This window comes from Cynocephalus volans, chromosome 8 (genome assembly GCF_027409185.1).
Source record: "Cynocephalus volans isolate mCynVol1 chromosome 8, mCynVol1.pri, whole genome shotgun sequence".
NCBI lineage: Eukaryota > Metazoa > Chordata > Mammalia > Dermoptera > Cynocephalidae > Cynocephalus > Cynocephalus volans.
In genome coordinates, this window is record NC_084467.1 from 155,688,966 (window position 1) to 155,702,218 (window position 13,253).

The following is a 13,253-nucleotide window of genomic DNA, read 5'->3' on the forward strand; positions in this document are numbered from 1 at the left end:
CAAAATTTAGTTTACTAAAAACCCCATTAAACATTCATGTATACTTTACTTTTTTCCATTCCTTGCTGATTACTAAAGCATTTCTGTGTGTCAGCATAAGCGATTTCTTTTCTCAGTCTCCTCTTCCTCCTCTGTTCTTTGAGTTATGGTGCCATTCGGTAATTTAACATTGCGGTATTTTACCACTGGAGCTGTGGAGACAGCCTTCAGTGCCTCAAAGGTAGGAAAGAAAGCTCACATAGGAAAGAAAAGTCTTCTCACGTTTAATTTACAGGGGAGTGAATTTTGTGTCATATTGACACACTCTCTGGTTTTTTAAGGCTTTTTAGTATGATGTTGGGAAATGAAAGGAAGGATCCCTGCTCCCCTTCCTTTCCCTTCCTCCTCCTCCTGTAAGAGACACAGCCAGTTCCTGTCACGAGGTTTAAAGAGTCAGGGAACTAACTTGAGAATTAACTTGAAGTTTACAACCTAGAGCTGAGTAAGGTTCAGGGACACTCATGTCTACATTAAACAGAAGATAATAATAAATACCATTTGTGTAGTGATTTACATCATGCAACATCCTTTTACCTACATTCATCTCATATATACCAAGCCAGCAAACCCTTGAGGTGTATTTAAACACGTCTGAACTGAAGTTCAGAACAGTTAAGTAATTTGCCCACATTTACACAGTTAAGAAGTGGAGTAAGGAAGCAAACTTAGATCTCTGACTCCAATGGAGTTTCTTTGCTTTGTGCTAATGATTCATAGAAGGAAAGTACAGCAGCAAATTCATAAATTTGGGTGTTTTTTTAATTTCTATTTTTAAGGCTAAATAAGTTTCTAGCTTAAATAAAATCCTAGGTAGTCAAGAGTTATTGCATATCAATTTTGTAAGTGAAAATGCCAAGAATGTACAATGATTGAAAAAAAATAATGTAAATGTGCTTAAAATAAATAAATAAATAATAAGAATATTTTTATGGACTAGCTACTTGCTCTTCCCCAGCATAAACATTACAGGTCTTCTTGATCGTTTTGGAATAAAACAGTTTTTACGATTTGTATTTTAAATCAACTATAAAATGTGCCTTCGAATGGCCATTTCATAAAATGCTTTTGTTAACCCAACCTATAAAAGTAATGAAGTGAACAAATTCAAGGTTAATTGCTACCCAAAGAAGGATCTATTTGCAAAGCTATAATCCTAGACTAGTAGCCTCCATGAATCAGCCAGTCAGCATTCACTGTTCCAGGAAATCAGATCAATTTTAACATTAACCTAAATATACTACAATTAGCAAAGAAACTCTACTGGTATTATCAAACAAAATTAACACATTCCTAAACCAAATGTAAATTGTTTTGAGATCATGTGCAGTTTGAGAGTAACTACATGCTGGATCCATTATCGTCCATCTAAATTTTGCTATTTTGTTTCAAAAAGAACTTTAAAAAAATAAGTCTTGTGGTTTTAAAATTTCAGGGAAGTATCTTTGATTTTTTTACATGTATGATCCTATGATTCTTGGAAGGCATACCATTCTCTCCAAGAAACTAAAGACTAAATTCATACCATGGTGGGAGGTTTTTTTCCACAGCTCATTACCTCAGAATGTGCATTTGTAACACAGTAGGATAAAATCAGAGCATAAATTACTGCTATATTTGTCTCTTCCACAAAAATAGAAACTGCATTCATTTATTTGCTTATCCCTGAAGCAATTTGCCTGTATGTAGTATAAAATTCTGTGCACATGTCAAACGCTTTTATTTTCACAGAACCCATCCCAAAGCAATTGCCTCTCTGAGGTCACTTTCTGTTTTCTAATTCACAAGTACAAGCTCTTGGCTATTGCTTTATAGAATCATCATTTTACAGAACACATCTCCATATTTGTCCATCTTACAGTAATTTAAAACCTTTCATTCTAAAGCTTAAGGTGTGTGTGTGCCTAAAAAAAAAAAAAAGAAAGGAAGAAAAAAGAAAGGAAGTAACTGAACATGTAGAAAAACTAGAATTTATTATGTTTCTTTTCTTCAGGAAAATTTTTTTCTAGGCTGAAGAAGATGTAGAGAAATAGCGTTAAGTTATGTTTTGAGAACCTTACACTCTCTTCTCTTTTCCAATTTCTTTCCTTTCTGGAGCACAACTAGCAGCATAAGCTCTGTAGCTACAAAGTTCAGTTTTGACTGTGAATGAAAATTGCCTTAGGCATATTTACTAGTTCATAAAATTGAGTTGTTAAGGAAAGTCTTAGAAATCAAACCAAATTAATTATTAAATCTCTGTAAAAATGTATTTCTGTTTCTGCAATAGTATATATGTGATTGCACACACATACACCACATACGTGCACGCACGCACACACAATTTTAACGTTATGTTAAAGGCTGGTACACCGGAAAGTCCACAGTGGTAAAATCATATAGGCCTGTATTGAATCCCAGATCTGTCATGTGTCTTGGGAAAATCATTTTGTCTTTTAATACTTCAATTTTCTGATCTATGGGGGTGGGGGTGGGGGGTGGAATCCTCCACAGTTTATGAGGATTAAATGAGAGAATGAATATAAAGGGCTTTGAAGTCATGCAACCTGGGCTGGAATCCTGGCTAACACATCCCTGGCAAGTGATTTAATGTTGTAAAACTCCAGACTCCTCATTTTTAGAATCAAGAATAATAATAGTGCCTATTTCATAAGTTTACTGTTAAAACTAAATGAGATAATGAATAAAGGACTTAGTCCAGTACCAAGCACATAGTAGGCTTTAATGAAAAGGTCATTGTCTTTTTCCCTTTCCCTTCAGTTCCCAAATGCATCTATCTGGCAATTATTCTTATTAAACATTCTATTAATTGAATTTCTGTCAAACTTTCCACTAGTAAAATTTAGGAATCTAGGGCAAAAGCCATCTTGAAATCCATCTTCATTCTGAAGAGTGGAACTTACATAATGTGCCTATTGCAAATGCTTTTGTTTATTAAACAAGTTTGTGAAGATGTTTTCTTTTAACATTTCTTTACTAACACTTTTTAAAACAAACAAACAAAAATATGTTAAGTACAAGAAGAAAATAAAAATAAAAGATTTCCATACCCAGAATTAATTACTGTTGGCATCTTAGCAGATTAACTTCTATTTTATCTTTCTTTATTTTAAAGAAAAATAATTCTTCTTTTTGTAAAGATGGTACATGCTAATTATAAGGGATCCAGCAATTCAGAAAACTAAAAGCTTTTAAATCACTTTAAACCTCACTACCCACAAATTACTATTATTAACACTAGAGGAAGATAATTCCAGATATTTTCTATACAACTACAGACAGATGGATGAACACATGTATACATTTATGAATGGATGAATGCATGGGGAAATTGTAAAAAATTAAATTTTATTTCCCTTGAATTTTATAAAAGAAAGCAAATTAGTAAACTGAAGGAATTGTCATATTCAAATAAAATATTTTTCCACAAGAGATATTACTTACTAAAAGGGCTCTTTAAGGTTTTACATGGTGGTGAAGGAGGCAAAGAGAGACTATGAAATATTAATAAAATCTGTCATATTAAAAACTCTACATTTATCCATTTTAATCTATATCCACTGATGCTGTTTTAAACAATTCATTAACAATCTTCTTTCCCTCCCTACTTCTCTGATCTCTTGAAAAATTTGGAATTCTTTATCATCTTTGCATTGTCAAGATTTAACCACATTTGCATCTCATCCCATTACCATAAAACCTTAATTACTTCATATTGGTTTTATCCTTAAATTAATTCAAAGCTCACCTGCCAATCCTTTTACTATGTTTTCTATACTTCTGGATTTTTAATTTTGATTTATCTCTTAACTGACTAGATTTATTTGTTAAAGTATTTTTTCAATAATGCTATGTTACCCAAATTACATTATGTTGGAGAAATACCTGTTTGCTGCCTTTATAGAAGGCCATTTTGGCTGGGTATAATTCTGAAGTCATTTTTACTCCCCTAACTTTGTAGACATTACCTGTTTTCTTCTGACTGTGGAGAGGTCTGAAGTCAGCTTCAAACTTTTTCTCCTTGAAGGTAAATTGCTTTTCATGCCCAAATAAATGAAGAAATCCATCTTAATCTTTTTATTCATGCAACAAATATTTACTGGGCACCTACAATGTTCCAGACACAGTTCTACATACTGGCAACATAGAAGGGAAAAAAACAAACTCCCTGACATCATGGAACTTGAATTATAATGGAAACTTGAATTTTAATAGTTTAATAAAGACATGTCATGATGTTAAGTATTAAATTTACCAAGAATGCAAGATGCTCTTTTTATCCTCAGATTAAATTTTTGTGTCTTATTTATTTATTTGTTCTGTAATGTCATTGCTTTGGGTCCTCATTCTATTTTCTTAGGTATGAAACCTCTATCTGTCATCTCATCTTTGCACATTTGTTTCAATGAAAAATGGTTCTCATTAAGTTGTTCTATAGAAGACAACATTTATAAAAAATTACTTTTTGTTCCATTTGGTTATGTTTGCATTTAGGTTGGACTCTGTCTTTTGCATGCAATGCATGATTTGGGGTTGAGCTATAGTGTTTTTGCATAGTTGCCATGCCATTTTGTTTCATCTTGCTAATTCTCTGTTATTTCTTCTCAGATTTTCTTACACATTCTATACAAGTATTTGATACTTCTCGTTGAGTTGGAGGGTGGTACACCATTCCAGTCAGGGAAGACCTTCAAGTTTTGGATTTTTTTCTTGAATTAATGTGTAGCTCTGGAGTCCTCCTTCCCATACAAGAAAGGCAGCTTTATTGTTTATTTTTCATTATCATCTGTTTCTCTCCATCAGCAGTTCCTGCTAATCACCGATGATAAGGAAGAAAAAATAAGGCTATTTATTCATTTTGTTTCTTCCTAGATTTAGTGACATTAGGGAGAATTATATTTAGCCAATTTAGAAGTTCATCCTCTAGGATTTTCAGTGAGATAAAGAATACAGCCCTATTACTTTTTATTACTACTCTACATGATATTTCCCCCACTAAGAAACACTTGTGAAGTTCACAGTCCAGAGGCATAGCTCACTAAAAGACTGAGATTTAATCATAGGACTGTAGAATTCTTCCCTTCCCCCCCACACCTTACCACTTTACTAAAGGCCTATTTAAAGCAGTTCCTTTTATCCAGTACATTATGTCTGGTTCTCAAGAAAAATTTACAAGGTATACTAAAAGGCAAAGAACACAATTTGAAGAAACAGAGGAAGCATCAGAACCAGATGTGGCAGGGGTATTGGAATTATCTGACCAGACCAGAAATTTAAAACAACTATGATTAATATGCAAAGGGCTCTAGTGGATAAAGTAGACAGCATGCAAGAACAGATGGGCAATGCAAGCAGAGAGAGATGGAAATCCTAAGAAAGAACAAAAAAGAAATGCTAGAGATTAAAAACACTGTTAACAGGAATAAAAAAGTCCTTTGATGGTCTTATTAGTAAACTGGACTCAGCGGAGAAAAAAATCTCTGAGCTTAAGAATATATCAGCAGAAACCTCCAAAAGTGAAAAGCAAAGAGAGCAAAGATTGAAAACAAACAAAACAAACAAACAAACAAACAAACAAACAAAAAACATAATATGCAAGGACAGTGGGACAACTGCAAAATATGTAACATACATGTAATAGGAACACCCAAAGAAGAAAAAAGAGAGAAAGGAACAGGAGAAACATTTGAAACAATAACAATTAAGAACTCCCCTGAATTAATGTCAGATCTAGGAAGCTTAGAGAACACCAAGCAGGATAAATGCCAAGAACAAGTACCCCAAGGCATATTATTTCCATACTACAGAAAATCAAAGATAAATTCCTGAAAAAAAACAGAGGAAAAAAACCAACTTACCTATAGAGAAACAAAGATAAGAATTGCACTCAATTTCTCCACAGAAACAATGCAAACAAGGAGAGACTGGAGTGAAATATTTAAAGTGTTGAGAGAAAAAAAAATCAACCTAGAATTCTGTACATTGTGAAATTATCCTTCAGAAATAAAAGAGAAATAAAGACTTTCTCAGACAAACAAAAAATGAGGGAATTTGTTGCCAGCAGACTTGCCTTGCAAGAAATATTAAAAGAAGCCCTTTAGAGTGAAGGAAAATAATACAGGTCAGAAACTTGAATTTTCATAAAGAAAGGAAGAATATCAAAGAAGGAATAAGTGAAGGTAAAATAAAAAATTTTGTTTTTCTTATGCTTAACTGATCTAACAAATAACAGCTTATTCAAAATAATAATATTATATACGCTTATGTTTATATTTTACATGTACATATGTAAAATGAATGACAGCAATGATCAAAGGGACAAGGAGGAGAGAAATTAGGATTATTTTATGGTACTCATGCTACCTGTAAAGCAATGTAGTGTTATTTGAAAGTGGACTTGGATTAGTTGTAAATGCATATTGAAAAATTCTAGAGAGACCACTTAAAAAAGTAAAAAAAAAAAAAAAGTATAACTGATATACTAAGAAAGGAGAGAAAATAGAATCACCTAAAATGCTCAACCATGGAAGGCAGAAAAAGAATGGAAGACAAAAATAGGAGCAGAGGATAAGGGCAACAGCTAGGAAACAGGAATAAATAGGGTGGATATTGTTTCAACTATGTCAATAATAATTTTGAACATCAATGATCTAAATGCACCAATCATAAGACAGAGATTGTCAGAGTAAATAAGAAAACAAGACCAAACTATATATTTTCTACAAGAAACACACTTTAAATATAAAAACACATATAAATTAAAAGTAAATAGATGGAGAAAATTATATCATGCTAACACTAATCAAAAGAAAGCAGAAGTAGGTACACTAATTTCAGACAGAGAAGACTTTAAAGGAAGGAAAGTTATGAGATAAAAAAAAAATGGGGATATGACATAATAATGAACGGGTTAATTATCCAAGAAGACAGAGCAATTCATAACATGTATGTGCCTAATAACACAGAATCAAACTATATGAGGCCAAAAAAAAAAAAATTGATAGAACTGCAAAGAGAAACAGATGAATCTTAGGTGGAGACTTAACACTCCTTTATTTGATCCAGCAGGCAAAAAAATCAGTAAGGACATAGTTGAACTCAACAACATCATCAATCAACTGGATATAATGAACATCTATAAACTATGTTATCCAATAACAGCAGAATACACATTCTTCTCAAGCTCACATGGAAAATTCACCAAGATAGATCACATTCTAGGCCATAAAACACACCTTAAAAAATTTAAAAGAATAGAGATCATACAACGTCTGTTCTCAGACCACAGTGGAATTAAACTAAAAATAACAGAAGGATAACTGGAAAATCCCAAAATATGATTAAGCAACACATTTCTAAATAACACATGAGTCAAATAAGAACTTGCAAGACAAATTTTAAAATATTTTCAACTAAATTAAAATAAAAACACAACTTATCAAAGTTTGTGAGTTTCAGCAAAAGCAGTGCTTAGAGGGAAATTTATAGTATTGAATGCATATATTAGAGAAAAAAGATCTAAAATCAATAATCTAAGTTTCTGCCATAATAAACTAGAAAAATAAGAGCAAATTAAATCCAAGGTAAGTAGAAGAAACTAAGTAATGAGAATTAGTTCAGAAATCAATGAAATTGAAAACAGGAATTCAAAAGAGAAATAGGAAATCAATGTACAATGCCAGGAGTGAACCCTGATGTAAACTATGGACTTTGGGTGATGACGTATCAATGTAAGTTCATCTATTGTAATAAATGTACCACTCTGATGTGGACGCTGATAATGGGGGAGCCTGTGGATGAGTAGGGGCAGGAGATATGGGAGGAAATCTCTGTATCTTCCTCTCAGTTTTGCTGTGAACCTAAAATTTCTGTAAAAAAATTAAGTCTTTTGAAAAATTTTTAAATTAAAAAGTTGTACAAACTTCAATGTGTTGTGTGCCAAGAAAAAGACCAATGGAGGGGAACTGATTAAATGGGAACATACCCCATTCTCTTATTCCCATTGCATTAAAATTTATTGTGTAACCAGCAGTGTTCATGATAGGACTATATTAACACATCAACTATATAGGGAAAGAATAAAGATTAAGCAGGGAATAAGAAAGCTTATTTTAAACTTCAGAATTTATCAAAGATTTTAATAGACACATTTTATAATGTACATTATGATTCTCACATCAGTGGTATTTCCAAAACTTATTTGACTATGGAACACTTTTTTTTATTTTTCCAAGAGCATCTTAAGGGACTAGTGTTGCTTGTAACATGCTTTGTAAAATATACTTTAAAGTAAAAATTTCTCAGAAAGTAAGCATCTATCTTCCTTTTATTTGAAATAAGCACTATTTAAAAAATAAAACCTGTTTAAAATTCCACTGTCATTTTCTGTTACTTTCTATTGCAAATATGCAATGGTTGATTTTCATTTATAATTTAAATAGGATTTAAGGGAAAGGATTGAGATTTCTTTCTTTCTTTCTTTTTTTTTTTTTTTTTTTTTTTGAGGACCAGAACTGGATTGGATTGCCATTTCACCACTTATTAACTGAGAGAGTTTGCACAGCTTACTGAACCTACTCATGGGACCAAGCTTCCCAACTCTACCATATCAACACAGACAATAATCAACTTTGCAGCAGATATAACATTGAATTAGGAGTATAGTTAAAAGGGCTTATTTCCACAAATCTCTGGAGAGGATTTTAACATAAACATGTAGACAGAACTAACAGACATGCAGTCAATTGAAATGCCTAGGAAAAGCCAAAAGAAAAAAGAAAAGAAACCCAAGTGATTTGTAGGAGAGAGAAGTGTCACAAATTGTGCTTACCCTTGAAAAATGGGCAAGAGCATGCGGCACACAGTAGATAATAAATGATGATTAGTTAATTAATTTGATCAGGTTCTCACAGCAACCTAAACTTTGATAGAAAACAGACATTTCTCCTCATTTTTGCTGTTACTTGTTAAAATATCAAGATGCTGTGTAAAATACATTTTTAAAAAAATTAAGCTAAGCATCTGACCAGCAAGCAAGCAAGCTGACCATAAACTAAGTAGAAGTGCTCAGGGTTATATGTAGTTTTATCTCACATGAAAATGAATGCAACACAATTTATGATGCTCTCCAGTCAAAAAGGAGCAAAAAGAAGACAGCACCATTAGGTTTAGTGGTTAAGAACACGGGCTTGGTTGTCCTGGGTTTGATTTTGGCTCTTGCAATCAGAAGCTATATAATCTTTGACAAGTAGCAGTGTGATTTCAAATAGACTTTACGAACGAAACTGTTTTGAGCTCTACGTCTGTTCTTACGACCACTTCTTCGGTTCAGTGAGTTATGCTGGATTCTAAACGGGGAAGCTTCTCTGACTCTTTTTCGCAGAGATTTTGAAACAGATTTTGAAACCGTAACCCTAACCTTAACCCTAACCCTAACCCTAACTGTAACCCTAACCCTAAAAGCTAAGCCTAACCCTAACCTTAACCCTAACCCCTAAACCTAACTCTCTAACCCTAACTCTCTAACCCTCACACACAAACTCACCCTCACCCTCACCCTGACACTCACCCTCACCCTCACCATAACCCTAACCCTAACCCTAAACCTAACCCTAACTCTAACCCTAACCCTAACCCTAACCGTAACCCCAATGCCCTAACCCAAACCCTAACCTCTAACCCCAAACCCCTAACCCCTAACCCCTAACCTTTAACCATACACTAACCCTAAACCTAACCCTAACCTATACCCTAACCCTAACCCTAACCCTAACCCTAACCGTAAGCCTAACCCTAACTCTCTAACCCTAACCCTAACCCTAATCCTAACCGTAGCCCTAACTCTAACCATAACCCCCTAACCCAAACCCTAACCCTAACTTTGACCTTGCTTCTAAAAGGGCAACCTCCAGTGAGTGTTTCTGGCAGAGATATAGAACACACTTTTCCAAGCCTGTTTGAATGCCTTTTGCAGTGTGATTTCGCATAGACTTTACAAAACGAAACTGTTTTGAGCTCTACCTCTGTTCTAACTACCACTTCTTTGGTTCAGTGAGTTATACTGGATTCTAAATGGGGAAGCTTCTCTAACTCTTTTTCACAGAAATTTTGAAACCGAATTCTCACAAGCTATTTCCACTATAGGCTCCAATGGGCTGCCCCATAAAACTCCCAAACCTGTATTCCTTCAGGCTAGATATGAGATGCACATTCTGTTGCTTGTTTCCTTAAAATAAAACTAGCATTTAACTGGGCAACCTCCAGTGAGCTTTTGTGACAGAGATATACCACACATTTTTCAAAGCCTGTTTCAGTGCCCGTTCTAATGTGATTCCGCATAGAGTTTTCCAAATGAAACTCTTTTGAGCTCTACCTGTAATTATTTGTATTAAAAAAGAATGACCTCAAATTATTAATCTTTGCTTATACGTGAAGGCACTGAAAGAGGAAGAGCAAATAAAATTGAAAGTAGGCCAAGTGAAGAAAAGAATCATGGTTGCAGGAGCTATAAATGAATAGATAGTGGGAAAAGAAAAAAAGAATAGAACAGTAAAGTTAAGATCATGAGAGATTAAAGTGATGGACAAATCCTTAGCTAGACCAGAGAGAGAGAGAGAGAGAGAGAGAGAGAGAGAGAGAGAGAGAGAGAGAGAGAGTAGATTCAAATAATTAAATTTAGAAATTAAGGAGGAGACATTACTGCCATCCTTACACGTAAAACTATTCACAGAAGAATAATATGAAGGGTGGCATGTTAATGTAATTCCTAAAAACAACCTGTAAAATCTCAGTGAAGAAATAAATGAATCTTAATCACCGACTTAGTATAGGTGAAGTGATTGTATTAACAATGAAAAACCACTAAATAACAAGAAAGGGTCATGTCCAGAGACTTTCATGATAAACACTATCAAACATTTGGAGATTCACCATCAACTGTTCCCGAAGTCCCCCCGAGATGACCGCTGTGGAGCTGCTCCTCCACTCACTGCCTGCATCAGTATTACCACGGTACCGAGATTCTACAAAGACATTATAAGCAAAGAAAACTTCAGAAGAATGTATCTTATGACCATAGTTGCAAAATTTGGTAAAAATATAAAAGTAAATAGAACCAAGCAACATGTAAAAATAATTATACCCCATGTCAATGTTTCATATATGCCAGGACTACATGTTTGGTTAATAGGAAAACATTACATAGTATGATACGCTATATCAATAAAATAATAAACAAAGCCACATGACATTTCAATAGATGGACACAAATTTGACAAAAGCCAACATCCTTCGATGAAGAAAACATTCAACGAAATAGGAAGAGAAGGGAACACCCTCAAACTGGTGAAGAGCATATGAAAACCCACTGCTCACACTATTCTTAGTGGTGAAAGTTCACACGCTTATTTTCTGAGATTAGAAGCAGGATAAACAATCCACCCTCACCACATCTTTTCATCATTGTACTAGACAGAAAAACTGGCAACAAAGAAATAAAAGGAATCTAGATAGGAAAGAAGTACAATTTTCTGTATTTTCAGTTGACATGTTTCATATGTAGAAAACCATAAGGATATAACGAAAAACTGTTAGAGATCTGAAAAGTAACAAGACAAGATCAGTATACAAAATTCACTGTATTTTTCTACACAAAAATAAATATAGAAATATAAAACCGAAGAAACAATTCTAGTTATAATTGAATCAAAATAAAATCCTTAGAAATGTTTAACAACAGAAGTGTATAATTGAACAGGTAAAGCTACAACACATGGCTAGTGTGGAAACACTTAGGTATCATCCCTGAGCCTCCTGTGCTTGGAGGAGAGGACTTTACCTTCATAGGGGAAGGAAAGGGATTGCATTATTGGCCTTTATGTTAATAGAGGTGGGCTCAGGGTGAGGGCTGCACATCCAAATGTGTATTACTGTCTCCATTTTTATGGACAGGAGGCAGACATACAAAGAAAGGGAGTGATAAACTGTATCCAGAGTGTGAAAGATCAGGCAGGGACTCCTGCCACCCAATCCCTGCCAATCATCCTGTGCTTAAAGGATTCCTACATCCCATACACATAAGCATTTAAGAGAGAGGCATGGGACTTAGGAGTTCAAGGTTGGGGGTCTATAGAGTGTAAAGTATGACACAAGGCTGTGTTCCCTGGATCTGCAATTAGAATCACTGAGGGAAAGTTGAAGAATCAAAGAGAACAGGGGAACTTGAACAAGGCAGGAAATACATTAGGAAAAGAGATAACCAGGGATAGGTTTTAGGCATGACCGCAGCCTCCCACACATCCCATCCACACATCTCCAATGTTCGTCCTTCTTTTATGCTGCCCCAAATTCTAACACTCAAGCCCATATCAACTCTGATGACTCATGATAGGCATTTATGCTTTTTTTGTGGTTTTTCTTTGTTTGGTGGCTGGCCAATAATGGGATCTCAAGTCTTGATGTTTGTGTTAACAGCACCACGTTCTCCCAAGTGAGCTAACCAGCCAGCCCTAGTTCCTGCTTTAAGAGGAACTTCATCATAGCAGAAACTTTGATAAACCCGTGTAATGATCTCCTTGCCTGTTTTGCTGCAGAAACTGGAGAAGAAAAGGCAAAGTTCATGTCCACCACACACACACACACCAAACTACTAAAATTTTATTTAATAAAGGGACAGATCGGTTAATGGGACATGGGAATTTCTGGGCAATTAATTATCAAACTCTGCAAGTGTAAATTGGCACAAGGATTAAGAAATGCACCCACCCTGCGACCCTGCTATTTTATTTCACTATACACTAGAGAAGCTTTTCTATCTGTGTAATAGAATGCATTGAGACTAACAAATTAGTTTACCAGATGAGAACAAACATCTCAATGTTTTGAAAGAAAATAACCATGTAAAATTTTGAGAATGTTTAAAATAAAATGGACATGATTTTTTCATGCTTTGTTATTATTTCTTCTTTTTAAGATATGAATCATAATTGATTAAACATACTTTTGGAATTCAGTGTTGACATATGTGGATCAAATCAATATTACTAGTATGTATATTGTTACAAAATGTACTTATTCTTTATGCCTCTTGTCCAATCCCCTCCTATCCCCCTCTCCCTCCCCTTCCCACCTCGGATAACCCTAGATTTCTTCTCTCCCTGTGAAAAAATAATGGTTACTCAGTTGATTTGTTGCCTAGATGATCTGTGCAATGCTGAGAT